Below are 21,253 nucleotides of genomic sequence, written 5' to 3'. Positions count from 1 at the left end.
TCATGAAATCTTGCCCTCCATATTTAGGTGAAGTGTTTCTCGGTAGCAGCGTTATGTGTGTGTAAACAAAGCCGCCGAGATAACTGACTAACAACATAATCTAATTTCGAGACGCAGGCCTCAGATCCTGATGATTCTTCATAGTGGTAGGAATGATTGGAAGATGAATGTAGTTTATTGGAGAATGCATAGAAGCACTTTGACTACAGTTTACTCACTGATTTAATAACATTAAAGACATTAACAGGAATTGCACGCAAGCACGCAAGCATAAAAAAGATCCTCAAGTTAAAGTAAACAATGAGTGGTTATAATTAAAGACGGCTCTGAATCAGTCATCAAATGAATTGATGTAGCTTTTTAATATCTTCGAATATGTGATATGGGGCCAAGCGCTTCCTCTGAATGAAATTACCAAATGTACCCATAATTTATCTCATGCTAGTAGTAGTACTAGTAGTAGTATTAGTAGTAGTAGTAGTTCACCATTGAGAACCATGACCATCCAAACAAACAAATATTAATGTACAGCTCCTTACAGGCGAGAAACAGTCATAATATTAAGATATAAGGAAGCGTCTCATTTTATTGAGTGTCTTCATCAATAACACTATGTTATCGATTATGACTAATACATGTCATGGAGGCAGCAGATGTGTTATATTATTTAGCAGGACTGCGTGGTAAGCAAAAGCAGTATCAGTAAATACTGAAACATCAAAAATAATAATAATAATAATTGCGATCTGGAGCACCCGTTAATTTACTTTATGGTTTGTATAAGGGTCTGTCTGATATCCAGAACATATCTGATAAAGCTGAGTGACCTTATAGTGAACATAACTACTATAATATTCTGTTACTTTAATAAGTAATAAAAGATACTACTGAATACATCATCAGTATTGCATTCATACATGACCTTGGTTTTAATTTACCATACAATAACCGCTGTGGCTATTGAACAGATCAGCCTGAAGATTATACTACAGGGATCGTGCAGCTGTGCATCCCATTATGACCAGCAAATTTACTGTTTGCTATGTTCCAGTCTGAGCCGTAAATCCCAGTAGGCACCTCATTCAACAAAAAAAGTCTGGTATACACCACCTGCCCACCACCACACACAAACACATATCTTACATTCTTTACCTCTCTATTACATCTTGATGGTAACTGCTCTTGCACGGTTGAAAGCGTTGGGAAAAGGGACTGCTGGTCTGTGCATTAGAGAGACATACGAAAAAGAAAAAAAAAAAGTGCTGTCATGTCATCCGTGTGCGAATCCTTGATAGGAAGCGAACCAGCAGAGAGAAGAGGCTGTGGATGGCTGTCATGTCATATCTGCTAGTTCTTGACCCTTTGACCTGGAATACTCTGCAGATTGGAGTGGATGACGTGTGTGTATCTTTTTTTTTGTTCTCTGTTTTTTTTTTGTCTCTAATTTATTGGCATAAAAAAGAAAGACATTGCAAAATCTGCTCGTATAATGATCGTATTAAAGTCAAAACAGATAAAGGACTGTTCCTTCCTGTTTGTTTATGGCTGTTACGCTATGAATGCATAAGTGTATGTCTGCGAGTGTTTCTGTCTGTACCTGTTGTGTGTGTGCTAGTTAGCCTGTGTGTGTGTGTGTGTGTGTGTGTGTGAGACACAGGGTAATGACTGTGCCTTCCTCCTTCCTAATGACCACGGTGAATTATGAGCCCATTTACTTTTGCACTGCAAATCAATCCCTCGTACAGAGAACAGAGGGTGTCTGCATAAGTGTGTGTGTGTGTGTGTGTGTGTGTGTGAGACACCAACAGACACCAAATATAGCTGGTTGTCACATGACTTCTCACAGACACACACTCTCATTTGCATATTTTCAGGACATGCACACTAGCTCTTCTTTCTGCCTTGTGTCCTATCTGTCTTTCTCTATTCGTTTTTTAATTTCAATGCACTTTAGTGGCATCACTGTTCAGATTAACAGGTGTATCAAAATATCTACACAAAACTGAATGAAATTATAATATAACAAGACAATATATGGATACATTAAGCACTCACAATGACTTGCACACATGCAACAGCTCATGTTATAATCTGATTATTAGCTTTATTGGTAACTTTAAAAAAAAAAAAGGCCCACTTCATTCAACATTCTGAAAAAGACACTTGTCCCATGTCTTATTCAGAGTCAAAAGCACGTGGATGTTTCCCTCCAATAGTAAATGTTGGTTTATTTTTTATCATGACTGCAATCTTACCTTTTCCCTAGCTTTTATGCCTAGCCAAACCTTTACCAAAGCAATGACAAATCAGCAAATTTAGCTCAAACCTCGCAGAGTACGCCTAGTAGTTGGGTCGGATCAATGTTGGATCACGTTCCCACCACAAACAAACCGCTTCAGAGTTCAAAAGGGTCTTGGTAGGATTGTTTTGGTCAGCACAAGTATGAGTATGACTGCTGTGTTAAAACCTGCCCAAACGAATCAATGAACCAGGGTCTGATTCAACTGGACTAAAAAGCTAAGACATAAAAAAGAGGTTTTTCCTTAATTGTTGGACTGTTTTTTTTTTTTAGATTCATGAGTCCACAGGCCCATGACATTCAATTAATATTTTTTTTCAGATCATGCTGGTTAACTGTCACTTAACATATTGCAAAAAATATGTCATCAGAGCTGTAGCTGGAAGTAGCCAGACCTGTGAATCACAGGCCCACACTCTTTCTTCAGTGATTCAAATAGATCTCCTGCTGAGGTCACTGACAGCTGTTTCCACCAGTTGAAAAACAACTGAGACAATCTTAATTTTGTCGGTCGGTTTAAGAATGAGATTTTGATCTTATTGTACCCAAACCAGAAAAAAAGGTGACAACCGTGGATGAAGTATATGCAGCTGTACAGGTTTTCTTAAGTCAATTTACAGAAATAACAGCTCTTAAACTGGCATATTTCTTTGGTTGAAATGAAAGATGCAGTAAAAATTATATTAGTGGTACAGATTTTGTGTACTGATTAGCATGACTATGAATCTTGTATTATTATTCGTTTTATTTTGGTTGGTAAATCAAAGAAGCTACTAAAATGAGCATTAGTTTGAGCACAATCCTCCATCGCTACAATCATAGGTGGATTTTGCCCTTAAAAAAAAAAAACTTAAAAGCTTTTGCCTGCAGGTTCATTCTGTTTTCAGTCTCACATCCTTCCCGGTATTGTCTCAGAGAGCACTCAAGCCCACAAGCTCAGCTCTTAAAAACACATCACCTACCTGAAAGTTCACCTGATGTAGAAGGCTTTTTGTGACCACAAAGTGACATTACAGCCTTGTCACTTCTAAAATGGTTCTGGGACACAGACCGAGTGCTCAGATGAAACTCAAAAGAACACTGTCTTCTCTTCAAAGCACTGGATGTTCAAGACGGCTTCAAGACTGTTTGTGTTTGTGTGACAATATGCTGCAGTCAGAGGTGATGGCTGCCAAAACCCAAAATCCACCCTAAGAACAGTTGTGAAACTGTCATCCTGTCAAATGAATCTTGATGACTCAGTTATAGTTTGTTCTTAAGGGGCTGTCATCAGGGATAGTGACTCTGGCTCTTGTGGTTTGCTTTCTTCCCTTTAGCACAGGTGCTTGTGATACTGCCGCAGCATGACTAAGCACCCTGGAGAGAAAAAAAAAAGAGAGTTAATTTATTGCAATCTGTATTGTGAATTTAGATATGATGTGGATTGGTTTGTCAGTGCACCTCTCACTTTACTATACTGTGTTTATGTGTAGCTTTAAACATATGATTTATGCTGCATATTTCTATAGTATGGTACAATGCAGTTGAAAGTTTAGATATATAGATGGTTAAATAGATAATTATGGTTCAATAGATAATGTTGTATTTGTATCTTTAATGCACAGACTGATGTGCTCTTTGTAGTCAAGATGCATTACTGCATTACTTTTGATTTGGATAAAAACATGACTGCATACAGCAGCAACAACGGCTGAAGCTATATGTCCACCCTCCAGACTTACGGACTGAGCCCTTGCAGACTTCATACCGTGATGTGTTCATCATCATCATCATCATCACGTCGAATCTGTGAGGGTGCTGGGCAATGATTATATTACATTTGACTTCCTTCATTTCCATGGTAATGAATCAAAAGTCCTGTAACCCATCTCAAAGTCAATTTTTTTTTCTTTTGATTAGTTTGAAGTCAAGCTGTGTGTGAAATCTGTAACTTTTCTGAAGGCTTATGATATGATAACACTAAGCAGCAGGACACATGGCGATACTCCAAGCCTACTAGTATTCATTCTCAACTCTCAGTCATGTTTTAGTTGCTTTTGATGTTGACATTTTTTTGCATTTACAGAGACCCTGATAAGTATTTTCCCCAAAGCAAGATAGTTCTAAATCAAAGTAAAGAAAAATCTCTTTTGTCATACTGTATCTGTGCTCTCCCTTAAAGTACCAGGCAGTTAATGGTCACCCTGTCTAACCTTAACTGCCACTTGATGATTAAAGATTCCAAAATTAGATTGACTTTGACATCAATTGCAGGAAAAAAAAAAACCCACCTAATGAGCAATGAAGGTGACAGACAATCTGTCAGCGTCTGTGCTGGCACCATGTGAAAACCAGCAGATTCTATGACACCTGTGTCATTGAAAAGACTTCCTACCACTTGCCAAAAAGACTTTTTAAAGTGATACCACTAAAACCAATGACATGAGAGGAGAGATGGAGCTGGATCTCAAATATAAGTGAATGTGATTTCTGTAGGATTTCACATTACATTCGATTAGATTATTGGTTGCTATAATTCAACAGGTTATTCTGCATATTATGTTGATGTATGCTAAAATCTTGTTCCATGTGGCCCCCTTTAAACTTTGAGTACCTGCCCCTCTAAAGGTATCTGCAAACTATAATAGTCTTTGCACACCAAGTCCGTTTTTTTCATATGCATTTTTTTAATCCATCATCCGACAAAAATCATTACGCACAGAAACCTTGCACACTGAGTCCGATGCGTTTTATTACTATATTCGTTGCGAAAATTCGCAATACGAGGCAAAATGTAGTCGTCAAGCAGTGAGGATGATTTTTTTGGTTGTGGAAAAGAAAGAACCACACAGTAAAGAGGAGACCACCAATTTCCACGATCCAATTGATCGTGAACAGCAGCTGGCAGCACACACACATCTGATCACAGGTGATGACAGGTGATCAGCCTTTCGACTGGATCTGCAGATATTCAGGGCACAACCTCAAAACGCTGTAACATACAGACAAGATCATGGTCAATAGTTGTCCTGTGATCAGTCTGTGTATGACTTCTCTGCTGGAGCTGATAGTATCAGTGTTTCCAGGCTGTGTCGTTTGGCTCTGAGTGGTCAAACAACTCTGTAAAGGCTTTTGACAGATGCAAAAAAACACAGAAAATCGAACCTGCTCCGAAAACTTTAATGACGGACGAAACTTTCGGAGCGGTGTGTAAACATGATTGACACAACGTGACGTCGTATTTATTTTTAACATGTGACAATTTCAGATGAAAAAAACAGACTTGGTGTGCAAAGACCTTAACTCTGATACTAATGAGGAGCCAGAAGTGATGGGATGTACAGTAATGGTCTATATTTATATACTATTTTATCTTTTTGACTTCTTCCTCTCCTCTTCTTCCTCCTCGTCTCCTTTTTCTTTTGTGCATGATATTTAATTTTGAGTATGGAGATATTATATGAAATCAAGTAAATTGATTGAATTGAAAGTGGAGTCCTTAGCTTTAACAGGCCAAACTGTTCACTTTCTATTTATTCTTATCATTTCATTAATCTCTTTCCTTTTCCTTCTTCTTCTTCTTGCTCAGTATCTCTCTTCTACATGTCTTTAGTGCAAGGAGGAGTAATTTGCCAAAATTGACTAAATCTCTATCAATTTTTCTTTCCTTCATTCTTTGATTCTATTCCTGATTCTCTCTCAACCTCTCCTCTCTCACCATATGTTTCTCTCTATCTCGGGCTGGTTTAACAGTGTTATATAATGAGATCAGAGTCATTATCTAATGTGTGTTGAAGTGGATTTTAACAAACCATTTTTTCAAGCGTAGATTTTACTTAAGTGGTTCACAGTCAGCCAGTATAAGAGCTTGAATTTTACAGCAGGATTTTCTCAAGCAATGAATTTTTAGACTGTTCCAAAAACAAATGTCACATCTTGTTTTAATTTAGACGTACATATGTGCACTGAAGCCAACACAGCTGGAGCTGCAAGGTGTAGCTTTTACTATATTACAATCACAGGAAATGAATATCAAAAATACATTACTGAAAATTTCAAGTGTTGAAGTGTTAATGTGTCTGTGAGTCAGTGAAAGAGTGAGGGAGTGTATGACTGCATCTGTATCCTAAAAATATATTTACATATTACATATTTATTTTGCTAAATAGTATAAGAGGAAACATAATGGCTGGCTTCTATGTCAGCATAATTCATTGTAAGAAATATATGCCTGGAATGTGAACAAAACCTCACAAATGATAAAATTGGTGTTTTTTTTCTTTTGTTTTTTCAGGAAAAAGCTGAGTTAATGCCAAATATTGTACCTGCTATGTTGTACTGATGCTTTAAACCACACAATTATTGTCCTAAACCAAAGCAAACATGTTTATTTCTCGCCTTCTCTCTCTCTGTATGACATGAAGATTGAAATATGCAGCTTATTTCCTTTTAAAACCTGATCAGTGGAGCTGTGTATTGGAGTGGTCAGAAGAAAAAAGAAAGAATGAATGAGAGATCAGATGGAAGTCCCTCATTATCCATTTTCATTCTTTGATCTTGGTTGTCATCTTCATTTTCCATCTCTGCAGTTCTCTCTTTTTTCTTTCTTTGGGCCTGTCTGCCATCTTTTCTTTAACTGGGAGTGGAAGTGTTAATGAGCACTGTGAACTTCATGACATCTGAAGGGGAAAAAAGGGGCTTTTTATACATTTGTGTTGACCTTTGACTTTAAACTGTTTATGTATTTACATCGTATCTAATGGTAGAAAACTTCTGAATACAAAAGAAACGTAGGACAGAGGAGAAATAGAAATAATGAAACTTGTCTCGTTAGCCATGGATACACCAGATAGTGACTTTTTCCTAGAGATCCATAGCAGAACTGAACAAATGAACAGTTGGTGTTTTTAATGCAAAGCACCCTTAGTCCAACTGTGAAGACACTTCTCTGATACTCATGCCTTTTTTATTTTATTTTCAACTTGGAGAGACTAGTCAATTATCTGCTTGAATTTCACAGTTTGCCTACTCATCCTACTCTGACAACTGGCTTTTTTCAAAATACAGAAAATAGCTAAATGCTATGTGAAAGAAATAAAAGGAGCCTCAGTTCCCTACCGAGTCCCCACTGTGAGACCATCTCCAGAGAGTTGGTCCAAAAATGTTATGTTGATAAAATTTTATACTGTTATGATGTCAATTATTTATGTTAAACATGGTCAGTTCAAAACTTGAGATGAACATATGTAAAAATGGTTTCTTAAAGTATTTTGCGACGTTACCTCTAATTCCTCCTTGGATGATGTCAGATTGTTCGCAAATACCCACAAACCTTGTCACTAAGGTTGTTCCACAGGCTGTTCACATTGGAGTTCAAATGTGTACGGATGTATTTGACAAGTTTCCATTTTGAGTAATGAACGAGAAAAAGAAATAAAATCCTTCTACTACTGTTGGTTTATGTAGTTTCAGGAAGCTGGCCAATCAGAACAGAGTGGGGGCCTTAAAGAGACAGGAGCTAAATTGGCCTGTTTCAGACAGAGGCTGAACTGAGGGGCTGCATAAAGGACCATTATGAGTTTTTTGAACTGTAAATCATGGAAATATATTCCAGTAGAGCCCCAGAATATAAATATAGACCTATAAATATAGATCATTATAGGTGATGCAACTCTAGTTCCTCAGTGTTATCACTTTGGTGAACATTTGGTTATCATATTTATACCTACTAAGGTCCATTGGGTAGAAGGTCCCTATTAGTGAACATGACAGAAAATAAATGAATCAGGACGGAAGTAGTTTGGCACTAAGAGGATTGGCGACATGAAACCCCACAGGACAAAGAGGAATAAATCTATGTTAAATGCAGTCAAGCAGCTTTAGCCAGATTGTAAAAAAGAGTAAAAAAAAAAGAGTCTCTTTACTCCTCCTGAGTGCAACTACATCAGTGGTCAGTGGAGAGTAACCTCTACAGCATCTCTACACCTGTGATAATGGCAGTTAAGGTGACCCAGAAATTACACTGAAATCAATGTGAGGAGTCGTTCTCAGTCAGAAAGCAGTTCCAGCGATATCAACATATAGGGCCCCATCTTACGCCCGGCGCAAAGTGGCGCCAAGCGCAGCACAAGTGTCTTTGTTATTTTAAGACTGATGCAGTTGTCATTTTCCCTTCCAGCGCCCACGTTGTTTAAATAGCAAATGCACTTGCACCCATCAGAGCGCCCATAGGTGTGTTGCATTGCTGTTTTGAGGCAGAAGAGAGCGATTGCGCTATTGACCAACAAAAACCCTTAAACTATTTTCAGTCCAGCAGAGTAATGACTATCTTCAGTCCTTTGTTTAACTAAATAAAGACTTATTTTTAAGAGACACTTTGTGCCTACACAACGTGCGTAACTCTGCTTTGTTACACACACAGGACGCACAGCAGCGCACAAACATGCAAAAGATTACAAGTAGAAGGATTACAATGTGAAAAAATATTCGCAGTGATGACAGATAAAACTTATTTAAAAATTTTTTGGTCATATCGTGGCAATACATGGAGGTATTTAAACAGACAGACAACAATGGATCAGACACAGATTGACTGTCCTGCTGCATCAATACATGATGACATGAGGAACATATGAGGAAATAAATGAGGTGACAATAATGATTAAACTAAAGAAGGGAATAAATCTGGACAGCTTCTATCTGCTGCCAGCAGCAGGATCAGCACCTTGGAGAGCTCAACAAGTCCTGATAACTGTGTTGATGATTCTTTACATGATTAAAATTAATGATTTAATTTTTGAACAATATTTAACAAATATTCTTTAACGTTTCTGAGAGTACAGTGATCAGGTTTTCATACTTTCAGCAATTAAAACCCCAATGATTTGACCTGTTACTCCATGACTGAACAAAACGATTTTAAAGAAACTGAAGAAAGCTGCAATAAAAAAAAAAAAAAAACCTTTTCAAAAACCAAACGAAAATACATTCACAACAAATTAATGAACAGGATCTTAAACTGGTGGTCTGGGCCCACGGGAGGGTCCAGGAGCAGCAGGGGCCAGTGTGCTCGTTATGGATTGTGCGCTTTACTTTGTGCATGAACAGTTCCGTTTCCTCTGCAGAGAAGTGTCCCTTCTGGCAAATGCGCAATCACAAGAGCAATCCGCCATGTTGCAAGTGCACCTGGCTCTTAAAGAGAATGGGAAATGACACTCTGATTGGTTTATTACATGTTACGCTGAAAACACACCCATGATTAATTAGGAGACTATGGACAAACCCTTTGAACCATGCACCTGGTGCCATTTTCAACCATTTTTCCGCCATTAAAATAGCAAAAGTGGATTTGGACACACCCTCAATGCATGTGTGCCATGTGCTTCAGACCATGTGCTTTAGATTGTTAAAATAGGGCCCATACAGTCATTCAGAGGGTGTAACATGCTGCTGGAGCATTTATCTGATCCCTAATCAGTGCAACCACTGAATGATCTGTGAGTGTGAAAGCATTGATCCGTGTGGGTGAGGGAGTAGTGTGACTGAGAGCCTGACTCTGTAAAGAGTTCATCCATGCAAGTCATCCATGTTATATGCATCATGCGGTGTCTCTGCATAATGCTGTGCAGTGCAAATGTAGGATTGTTTTTTGGTTATTTTTAAGCACTGACTTCAAAGATCTAGAAGTCCTTCAGCATCTTGTTTTTGACAGATTTTTTTTTGTGTATGGGGAAATCAATCAGTTTGTTTCAGAACAGATTACATGGCACAAAACAAGAAGATGACAGCTTCTGGCAAAAACCAAAACAAAAAGTGTTTCACTTGTGTATATGACAGAGCAACATGTGGTTTGGCAGAGACATATCATTTCTTCACACTGGCAATAGATTGGAGTTGGATGGGGGGTAGATTCATCTACACACACATAGGACACACACTGTCTTGGTGGGGTTAACAGTGTGTGCAATCATCTCTGCTCTGGGCCTCTGCAAGCCATTTCCCTTAATGAGGGCCTCAGATGGCGAAACAGAGCCAGACCATTTACCATCATCACGGCTAATTTCTGCTCTGCCCAGCTCGAACATGGCACCACTTCTACCCCTGATCGAGCCTTTTACCACCAGGATTTTAGACTTTCATTTGATTTTTAACAATGGAAGCCAGGATGATTTCTGAAAGGGAGCGCCTTTATATTACAGTTGGGGTCAGTATGTATGGGGTTTGATGGGGAATGAATGGAGGAAATCAGTGTGGATATACGGTGGTGATTTATGCAGTTTTTATGAGTGAAATGTCAGAGTTGTGATGTCAGCGAAACAAAAATGAAAATGTCCTTTATGGGGTTGAACCTAAAAATAATTACGAATAAGAGCATCAGCCAGTTGATTATTAAGTCTGAATCATTATTTTGTTAACAACAAATGATGAACATCTTGTTGACAATACAATTTCTTACTCAAGGTCTACTTACTCACTTGCTCTGAATATTACACATTTCTCATCAGCAGATGACGTTTGCTCTGTTGCCATGAAAGTGTAAATGTTAGAAATTCTAGGATTCTGAGCACTTTTCCTAAGTTGTGTTCACATAGGAAGGGAAACAAATTTTTGCCTCACATCATTCATGCAAATTTTACCGCTGAACCATTTAAGCAGTCCATGTTGATTCATCCCAAAACATCCAATGTACAGACGTAGCAACTCTGTCTCCTAGAAATTCCGTTCATATACCACTAAACTGTTTTCAAATTGCTAACAAACGTAATCGCTGCCTGGATTATGTTCATAGTTATAATTTTTTTTTCATATCAGTCAATATCGATATATATCACGATATGAATCAGTTCATATTTTTGAACTTCAAAGTTCCCTTAAACTTAAATTTCTGTTAGGATTTCCTTTAAGTGGATTCAAAATGTGAAAAATGACCAAGAATTGTATGGACTTCAAACAGAAAATGAATTCTAATAATTATACAAAAATAAATTTAAATATTCTCAATATAAACTCTTGGTTGTGCAACAACCTTCAAGCATTACAGGACACTAAAAAGTACACTTACACACACTTGGTTTCCAAAAATGTAATTTCAGAACACACTCTTTGCTTTTCTTTGGTTTTTGGGTCCATTACTTTCATAAGCATCTTTAATAAGGCCTTTTGCAAGAAAAAAAGCAACAGCATGTGATACATCTGTGTGTCTTTTTGCTTTTTTATCGTAGGGTGTAATGCTAGAAAACACAGACAGCACAGTTTGTTGCTGCAGCTTTTCTCTTAGCAGCTTCTTGATCGCTCCAGGAGACAGGTTTGCTGGTGGTTGTGACTGTAAACACTTGCACTCTGCTTGCGGTATCGGGTGACAATGTTTCAGGTGATGAAATAACTTCATGGTATTTCCCATTTTAGTTGGCACATGTTTTTTGGCAGAGTTTACAATATACGCTCCATTCGGTTGCGAGTTGCAGTCAAAGTACCGTAAGGACCATAAAAAGTTTAATATTGCTGTAGTTTCTACTTGTGTGTATTGTACTGTGAGATTGGATATTTTGGTGGGGAAAAAATAAGAGCTAAGTTTACTGTGAACATTCCACTTATACGGTTTTCGCAACTTGCCAAATACATCAATTAAGAACATTTTCTCATTTTGTTGAGAAAATATCATTCCGCCAATATTATGTTCCTACCAAAACAAATTTGCTGTTGCAATTTAGTTGCAACATAATTTCTAGGAGACAGTGTGGGACGTACGTGCTCAGCTCAGCCTCTGACTGAACTTACCAGGAACTCTATTTCTTTTCTCATTTCCCTGTAGTCTCTCTCCTTTTTCCTTTCGTCTCGGTACATTTATGAAGTATATTCAAAGGGCGAACAATTTCCCTCAAGTTCAAATATTTTTAACTACTGCAGTTGCTTTTCTTCCTCAGTTTGTACCATCCTGAGGGAATTAATACTCACTTACTTGTTTCCATTGACCAGTCAAGCAATCATGCTGCTTCTCAAATTTACCTCACATTCTGTCTGTACATACAGTCAAGACGGGAACGTTCTGTGTCATATGGTGGCGAGTAAGTGGACCAAGTTTACTTACAAACACATACTGTATGTCACATTATTTCATGCATAATGTATAACAGGTTTTAAAATTTTTAAAATTTAAAATTTATCAAGTGTTTCACAAAATGTTGATTGCTTATCAACTTATTCGCTACTTTTAAAAGGTACAAGATGTATTGACTTTACTGACTGATGTAAAGTCAGTGAGTGATTTCGAAACATGAGGTCACCATTCACATCCTGTTTTCTACGGTCAACACTGGTTGAACACAAGCTTTTCCTGATATAGTAGTTTTAGTTGCCTTCACCAAACCTTTAGCATAATGGTGGCAGATCAGAAAGTTCTCAAATGAATCATTTTTGTAATGGTCATATGCATGTAGTTTGGGTTAGAAGAGTTGTTGATCAGAAAAGTGATGCTCAGAATTCCTGCATAACTTCTTGGGGAAAAACAATCATATAATTCATCTTGTTGTATTGATTATCTTTCTGTTTTTTGAAAATATAATGTTGACTTGAAAATTAAATATGCTACGTGTCACTAAACTTCTCAGCCGCTCTTGGCGACGTTGCCTAACACCCTCAGCAAATCTAATTTTAAAAATATTGGAATTCATTAAAATCCCATCAGTGGTGTTTGTGTGGCTGTGTGTCATTAACAGGCAGACAAGCAAACAAATCAAATCGCAGTCCGCCTGCAGTTTCATCCTGGAGGACGCATAGAGAGGACTGAAATGAGAATCATGAGGTTAAAAAAAAAAAAGGAAAGCAAAGGAGGAGCAGAAAGACAACAAGGTTAATAAGAGGAAAAGGTCTTGAAGGACTGGAGCCAAGAGCTGAACCGAGAGGAGGGAGTAGAGAGACACAGACGAGTGCATTTGTGGCCATCGGCTTAATTGGGTACTTGTTGGTGTAAGCAGGCAAGCTAAAGAGGGAGATGAGTCTGCGGAGTGGCCTGACCTGCAACATGTCTTTTACTGTTGACAAAAAGAAAAAGAAGAAGAAGAAAATATATATATATATATATACTACAAAGACAAAAATGTCTGGAAGAGGAAAAACTGAAAGCTGAAGCTTCCTTTTTGATCGTTAATAATGGGTAAATGAAAAATGCCCCTTTTTCTCTCAACTAAAAGATTTTTATCCAGAAAAGCGACATTAGACTCACACTTCATAGATTCACCGAACCTTTTGTGCATTGTGCAATTTAAGTTGTCTGTCTGATTTTTTAAGCTATACCGTGTCCTTTTCATTTATTTTAAAGACTCTATTTCGACCAAATGAGAAATGTTCTGAGCGATCAGGCTATATTATCTTTTCCACAGCTCTTCTTAAACCTGCATTAGCCAAGGCATCCTCATAATTAAACGACCACATAGGTTGATTGTACCAGCACACTCCAGAATGACCCATAGGAGCATTTTCTAATATACCGCCTCTATCAGTGCTTTCCAAAACCGTTACAAATCACTGCAAAAAAATAATTATGGTTTATGGTGTGACAATGCTGTGGATAAGGTCTTGTTAGGTTTAGGCACAAAAACCACTTGGTTAGGGTTTGGGAAAGATCATAGTTTGGGTTAAAATGATCACTTGAAACATGATGTGGGTTAAAGTTACTCCATCCTTACAGTCAGGCAATCTTCGTTGTCATGGCAACAGTAAACGCCATGACAATTGTAGTTACAGTTTTTAACAAACTGTCCCGACTCGCAGTTGGGAACACGACAGTCGTGGTTGGAAACTGGAAGCGAACATCAGTCACCTGCAGCTAAGTCCACTTTTTGCCATCTATCTATCTAGCCATCCACCCTATCCACCTCCTCTTAATATGGACATTTGTCACCATATATACATCATGTGAACTGCATCACTTCTTCAGGTCATAACTACTACTTACTACCACTACTGTCGTTTTTCTTTTGAGGACGGGCTGGCATTAGCTGATCTTTTGGCCACTTGAGGGCTGCGGAAACTAGTAGTGAAAACAGCACTGAAATATCATCACCTTTCAAGTTGGTATGTTGAACAGTTGCTTATTTACACATCCAGCAGTTAAGGAGCAACATTATTATTCATTTGGAGTCGTGTTTCTGTCCACCTGGTGAATGTAAGTCCAATATTCACTCTCATTTAGCTCTGTTTTTGCTCTCTACCAACTCCTGAGGGAAATATCTGGCTCTTAAGCTGCTAAATGCTCCACTATGTTCACCAGCTAGCTGATGTGTCTGTCTGCCATTTGGTGCTGAGCAGGTAGCGTTAAGTGGGTTTTTAGAGCTTTTTCTGTCTGAAAATAGCTGCCTGCTAAAGCAACAACGACACTATGAGAGCACTGAGAGTGAACCAAAACAGTAAAGTTGTAGCCGGACAGCTTAACATCGAGCTGAAATTCACAAAACTCCATAAATAAGCTGAGGGGAGCTGCAGAGTCACTGATAATGCTCTGTAGGTTCATCAATATGAGCACCACCTCTCTCAGTACACAGTCATTTAATACATTGTATCAAAACAAACCCTTATTCAAATGTTAATGTCATCAATTAGATGAGAAGAAAAGGCTTGTAGACGGGTAGAAGAAAGAGAAAGAAGAGGGAGATGAATGTACCTATGCAGTATGTTGGGTAATTGAATTGTTGATGAAGGAGGGCAAGAGGAGGAGGAGGAGGGTTGAGACAAGTGGGAGAAGTGGTGGAAGGTGAACTGAAGAGGACAGAGAGGTGGGTAAGGAGATACAAGGCGATGGAGGGGGCAAAAAGAAGAAAGGGTGGAATAGGAGTATGAGAGGACTGATGAGTGAAGGGTCGAGCTCTTTAATTGGGTACTTGTTGGTGTGGAGTGTTGGTGGGTGGGGGGTGGAGGTGGTGGGCAGAGAGAGAAAAGGGAAGAAATGAGAAGAAATGCCTCTTTGAATGAGAAATATTTTATGAATTGAATGAAACATGGATTTTATTAGTGAGCGTTTGCATGACTCAGCTGTTTTCTCAAAGTATTCATAAAAAAAAAGCCGTAAAGTTTCTCAGACTATTCTGAAATGTATTGAAGACTGTAAATCTGCAAGTGTAGGAGGCATGTTAAAGTGCTGAAGTAGCAGCAAGGGAGGTTGAAAAGTTTCTCTCGACAAAGTAATAATGCCTCAACGCTGAGACAGTTTTTGGAATTTCCCAATTGTTGGATATAAAGGAAGGATGAATTCAGGTGGAGGAAATGCAGGATAAAAACATGGAGAATTAGGAAGAACAATAGAAGAACTGAAGGGGGAGACAAAATGATAGCAATGGGGGAATGATTGAGAAAGGAGGAGAATGGGAGTGAGCAGGTAAAGGATAGGTTTATATTTTTTCCAAGTGTCCTAAAACAATCATCAGGAGCCAAAATGAAAATTGACATATGATTTTTTTGCTGTAATCATTCCTCCTGTTCATACTGACCATTAGAAGATCCCTTCATAATACACTTACAATGGAAGTGATGGAGGACAAAATCCGCAGTCCGCCTTCTCCTTCTGAAAAGGAAAACACTGCCTGTCAAAATGTGAAAGATATCCACTTTATTTGACTAACTCAGATGGCTGAAACCTCATTTTAACTTTGGATAAACCTTTTGTAGTATCCTGAGACTTCTGGTGTTATCTAGAGGGAGGTCTAGGCTCCAGGTGTGGGTTACCTGACAGGAAGTCCTGGCAGGAAGTCTATATACAAGAAGTGATGGCATGTGATTCTTGCTATGTCTGTGATCCATACAATGTGCCTTGGTGTCCTGCGTCCTCCTTGACTTTTCCGGGATCACAATGTTATATCTTTAAATAGATTGTTTCACCAAAGGAGGACTGTGGATTTTGGTGGGGATCTTCGAATGGTCAGTATGAACAGAAGGAACGATTATAGCAAGAAAAACATGTGTTAATGTTCATTTAGGCACCTGACTATTGTTTTAAGACAAATTTAAATGACACATGAAAAGGTTCAAAATTGGCGGATCTCCTGCATGCACAATCGGACTTTGGTGTATACACTTCACACAGTTTGAAATTGTAAAGTTGTGTTATTTGTAGGCGAGACTGTGAGTCCGGGTTCCCTTTGAAGTAAAAGAAGAAAAGCAAAGGAGGAAGGCAAGGGTGAGTAGGATTAGAAAGAACAGATAGAAGTTGAGAAACAGATATAACGAGGGATGAGATAGAAAATAATTGGAGAGAAACAGGAAGATAAAACACTGAGATTGGAGAGTAAACTGAGGTTTTAATGCAGGACTGTTATCATCATGAATCCCTGCGAAGTATGAATGGGTAAATAGGAGGAAAATTGTAAAGTACTTGGTCTGTTAAGAAAGGTAGAAAAACGCTTTATTAATGCAGTCCATTTACAAAGTAGGAAAACAAAACACTCAAAGTCAATTTGTTGTTTTCTGATTCTAGAGTCTGTGTATAGAAAGAAACAGTAAGTGAGGAAAAAGGTTAAAGAGTAGGAGAAGAAATGAAGCAAGAAGTGGAGAGAGACTCATAGAGAGAAGCAGAAGAAGCGACAGAGAGTAAATTTGAGTTGACAAGAGGCAGAGGGAGGGGTGGGAAACATCAAGGGAAAGAAGGGGGAGGGAAGGACAAAACAAGGAAGATAAAGATGTGAGAGGATGCAGAGGTGATGAATGGAGAAGAGCGAGGCTTCTCAGCCGCATACATTCCATCATGAGGGTGAAGAGGTGATTCACAGCCTTACAGGGAAACTGCAACAGGATTGTGTTGGAGAGGATGAATGATGAGATGGATGAGACGCTGAGAGACCAACAGACTTTCTTAAGGACGGATACAGCGGAGATAAAACTGAGACTGTCCTCACCAGGTAAAACGACAGTGCTGATCATTTGTTAAAATGTGGAAATGGACCTTTACTGTATAACAAAAGTGGAAGTAGTGTGATGTTATACTGGTGCAACAAGTCTACAGTTAGAATTATTGTGGAAAAACTGAAAATAATTGTGTACACAGTGTGTTTTTTCCCTGTTTCGTCATGTACTCAAGTTCCAATTTGTTGAACTTTCAAACCCTTTGTGAGAACAGTCAGAGACTGAAGGCTACTGTTTGTGTTGTGAGACACAATGAGAGAGATATTAAAAAGGTATGTTTCTGAATGTATGAACTTACTAATCATTGTCATTAGATCCTACACACTCCCCTTCTCCCCCATGAATAAATGCTGAACAAAGCCCAGAACCCTAGCTGAGCAAGGACAGTGAAGTATTGTCCTTGGTTTACCTGCTTATTATTTTCTTACATACATACATTTTTTAGCACAGAGAATAGTGAAACATGCTCAGAGCCCCAAGGTTATGTTTTCAAAGTGTATGTTATGTACAACCAAAGTCCAAAGCCCAAGAATATTCAATTTGTTGTCACAGAAGACCGGAAAGTATTTTCATTTGAGAAGCAGAAACTATTAAATTGTTTAAAAAATACTTAAACAATTATTTGATTATCAAAATCGTGTCAATTAGTTTTCTGTCAGTTATCTAATTAATGCAAATAGTTTCAGCTCTTATTATATAACATCAAAAGGAGTTTCCATTTTACAATTATTCACAGGTTGGGTCTTTTAGGGAAGATTCTGATATTTTTATTTTATTTTTTAGACTAAATAGCTTAAAATGTGGCTGTTTTTAGGCACAAAATGAAATACACTACAATGAAGCCCCTTTCACACATACAGTCTATCCATTAAATGTTCAGGATTAGTTCCTGTATGTGGTCAGGTATGAATGGGAGCAGGGATCGATATTTGGGGAAATCTGTACCGCCAATTTGCCACCTCAAGTCCTAGTAACATTTCAGGGTAAATGCTGGTTGTGAATGAAAGCAGTAACATCACAGGGACAAGCATGTAAAGGGTTACATCTATCTGACTAAAGACACTTTCACGTAGAGTGAGTGAACCAATAACAAGACTCCACCGATGACGTATTTGAATTAGTGACTTGTTTACGGTTGCCTTGCCAATGCTTTCGCAAGTGAATACAAGTTCTCTTGTTTGCAAACCAGCCCCTTTTTTCAAGCTGGACACCTGACAAAAACAGCTCCTCGTCCACCATGTTCCTGAAAATAATGAGAGATGTCTTCTGCCAAGTACATCCGCCCTTGCTCCCATCTCCTTCGTCTTCTGTTGTGTTTTATGGTGGTTGGCATCCGTAAGTGTTGCGTGACTGTCATCTGCTGGACTGTCCCTTGCCCCATGTATTCTGGCATCGCAATGGCATGTGTGCAAAGGTGCAGGACGGAAATGTTCCTGAAAGTAGTTGCATGTGTGAAAATCACTAGCGGTGCTTGAAAGGTTGTCCAAGTAATTTACTGGAAACTATGTGTGAAACTGCTACTAAAAGGGATTCTCCACCAAAGAGACCTGGCAGTGTAGAGAAGCAACAGTTAGACCATAATGTAAGAAGATTCATTTTTTATGGACTTCTTTATTTTTTCATAATTATTTTTTAAACACTTATTCTTAGTCTTATATGTTGGTGGCTAGTAAAAACCATCTTGGGTGGATGGGGTTACAGTGTGCTGGGGAATTTTAGGCCTATGACCCCAGTCAAGTCTCTTTCCAACAGTCAACTTTGGTAGCTTTTAACCATGACAACGATCTTTCCTGAACAAGTACTTTTAGTGGCCTAAAATTCACTATATCTTAAGGTTGTAGTTGGCAGATCAGAAAATATTCATTTGAGTTGTGTTTGGAAAAGTCATATGGGGCGTGTCAGAAGACATTGACAGACGAGCTTGTATGCCATTTAAATATGACGACATACTGACCTCATTTCCATCCAATGTGTAATCTTACAGCAGTCTCGGGAGCGGAACTCTCATCTATATGTAAATATTGTGGACTACGAAAAAGGCCATGAAAAACCATGAAACACCAGAAGGTCTGAAACACTTCACCCTTTAAATAGACTTCATGATACGTGTGAACTAACCAGTCATGACAAGGCAATCAAATTTTCTTTATAGCAGGGTAGAGCAAATTCACCTTTGGTATTTATCTAGCAGTCCTTTGTGATCCACAAAGAGAGATTTAAAGGAAATCTGCTGGATTGTTTTTTGGCGCCCACGTAGAGGGTTCTGTTCTCCTGCAGGAAATGGAGCTTTCACTGGCTGATGATGTTTTATCCACTTAACTTAACTTTTTTTTGGACTTTAGGCAGACACTTGAGGCAAAACAAAACCACTTCCCAACAACTGTCTATTATTATCTCATCATTTCGCACAAATTGTACAAAGGTGCCAGTTTAAGTGGTAATCATGTTGTGTTAATGTTTAAAATAATACATGCAGTACTACTACTACTACTACTACTACTACTAATAACAATACATACAGTTTTGACAATTTTCTCCTCTCAGATTATCCTGATTAGCAGCAGATTAACGGGCCACAGGTCATTGGTCTGTCCCTCTCCTGCTCCAGAAAGTAATTAGATGGGCTTTGAATTTATCCATTGAGACACGGAGTACCATCAAACCCTATCCAAACTAATTTCACACATGATTACATCCGTGCCCTCAGAACAATAGTGTGATGATAGGTGTGATGAGGACTTACAGGGAATGCGGATCCAGACAGGAGATAGTCAGGGATAGTACAGTTTGGATTGAACACAAGACTGACTTCTTTGAAATATTTGCACAGTAGAGGCAGCTTGTTGCACAAAAACAAACAAAGAAACCCTAGTAGAAGCAACTGATTTTTGTTTTCTTTTGTGCATCGCACAACCCTCAGTCCATGTCTAGCCAATTTCAAACACATGTACAACAAATGATGTGATGGATTAAGGTTTAAAATAGGGTCATGGAGTCACAAATGGTGTAAAATAGATAGATAGGTAGATACAGAGAGAGAGAGAGAGAGAGAGAGAGAGAGAGAGAGACCGCCTGCCCCATGAGGATAAATAAAGAGCTAGCTAGCCAGCAGTCTCACAGCAGCAGAGATTTCTAAAGGAATAGAAATGGATACAACAAACAAAAATAAAAAAATACTAATAAAAATATGCATATGTGCAATGGAATGGTATGCAACTGGTATGCATAATTTTAGGGGTCAGAGTAAAACAAGAAAAGACAGAAGACAGTGTATATGGTAAAACTTACTTCGGGGAAGATTTAACATGAAGTACTATCAGGGCTGCTAAATTTTGCATCACAGCTTCTTATAAATGCTTCTTATAAATTTTGCAGTATATTTACTAATACTTTTGATGTAAGTGGGAACAGCTGCAGCCGAGCACACTGCTGCTAATTATGATCTGATGCTGGGCTTAAGACACATCTTGTGTATGTCTGGAAATAACTAAAAAGCTCTTCCTGCAAAAGAAAGTGTAAATAGGAAGGAAAGGCATGTTATATAATGCTGTTCACTCAACAAAAAAGTGTTTAATAATTTTTAACTGCGGTATTGCTGTTAATTTATGAGATTTTCCTCCTAATACTTCTTTGTCAACATCCTCTACCACTCTGACAATGCATCTGCAAATGTTTTTTTTACCTGCTTTCCACAGATCTTCTATCAACAACACAAAACTCTCTGCTGCAGACCTCAGCCAGCAGTGACAACTAGTTCCAGGTCTCATTTGTATAAATTTCCTTTCTCGTCATCCATATTTTGCAGTCTTACACAACACAGCAAACACTTAAACACACATGACATTTTACCTGACTAAAATAGCAGTGAGACACCATAGTAAATGATCACAAATGCTTTCTGACTTCTCTGACTCATCTGACTTGGTAGATAAACCCCTGCAGTGTAAAATTAGGAGCATGGCACTCAACCTTACCTGGTGCCATCAGGAATAATTGGGTGAATAAATAAAGTGGTGATAACAAATTGCTGGGAAAGTTTCCGAGGATAACTTTAAAACCTTTTCTGGCCTTTTTCCAGACTTCAGT

General features: G+C 38.4%; 1 protein-coding gene and 1 long non-coding RNA gene across 3 annotated transcripts in view; both read left to right on the top strand.

The window, feature by feature from the left end:
* Positions 1-21,253, top strand: part of oprl1 (opiate receptor-like 1) — a 103,813-nt gene that overhangs the window by 22,835 nt on the left and 59,725 nt on the right. The gene's annotated exons all lie outside the window — the stretch shown is intronic.
* Positions 13,907-17,721, top strand: LOC122982815. The gene is made up of 4 exons (XR_006403540.1): positions 13,907-14,350; positions 14,876-15,048; positions 16,383-16,445; positions 16,743-17,721. It is a non-coding gene; the product is annotated as an uncharacterized LOC122982815 (long non-coding RNA).

This window comes from Thunnus albacares, chromosome 5 (genome assembly GCF_914725855.1).
Source record: "Thunnus albacares chromosome 5, fThuAlb1.1, whole genome shotgun sequence".
NCBI classification, from domain to species: domain Eukaryota; kingdom Metazoa; phylum Chordata; class Actinopteri; order Scombriformes; family Scombridae; genus Thunnus; species Thunnus albacares.
Note: the sequence above shows the minus strand (reverse complement) of the source record. Positions and strands in the feature narration are given on the sequence as shown.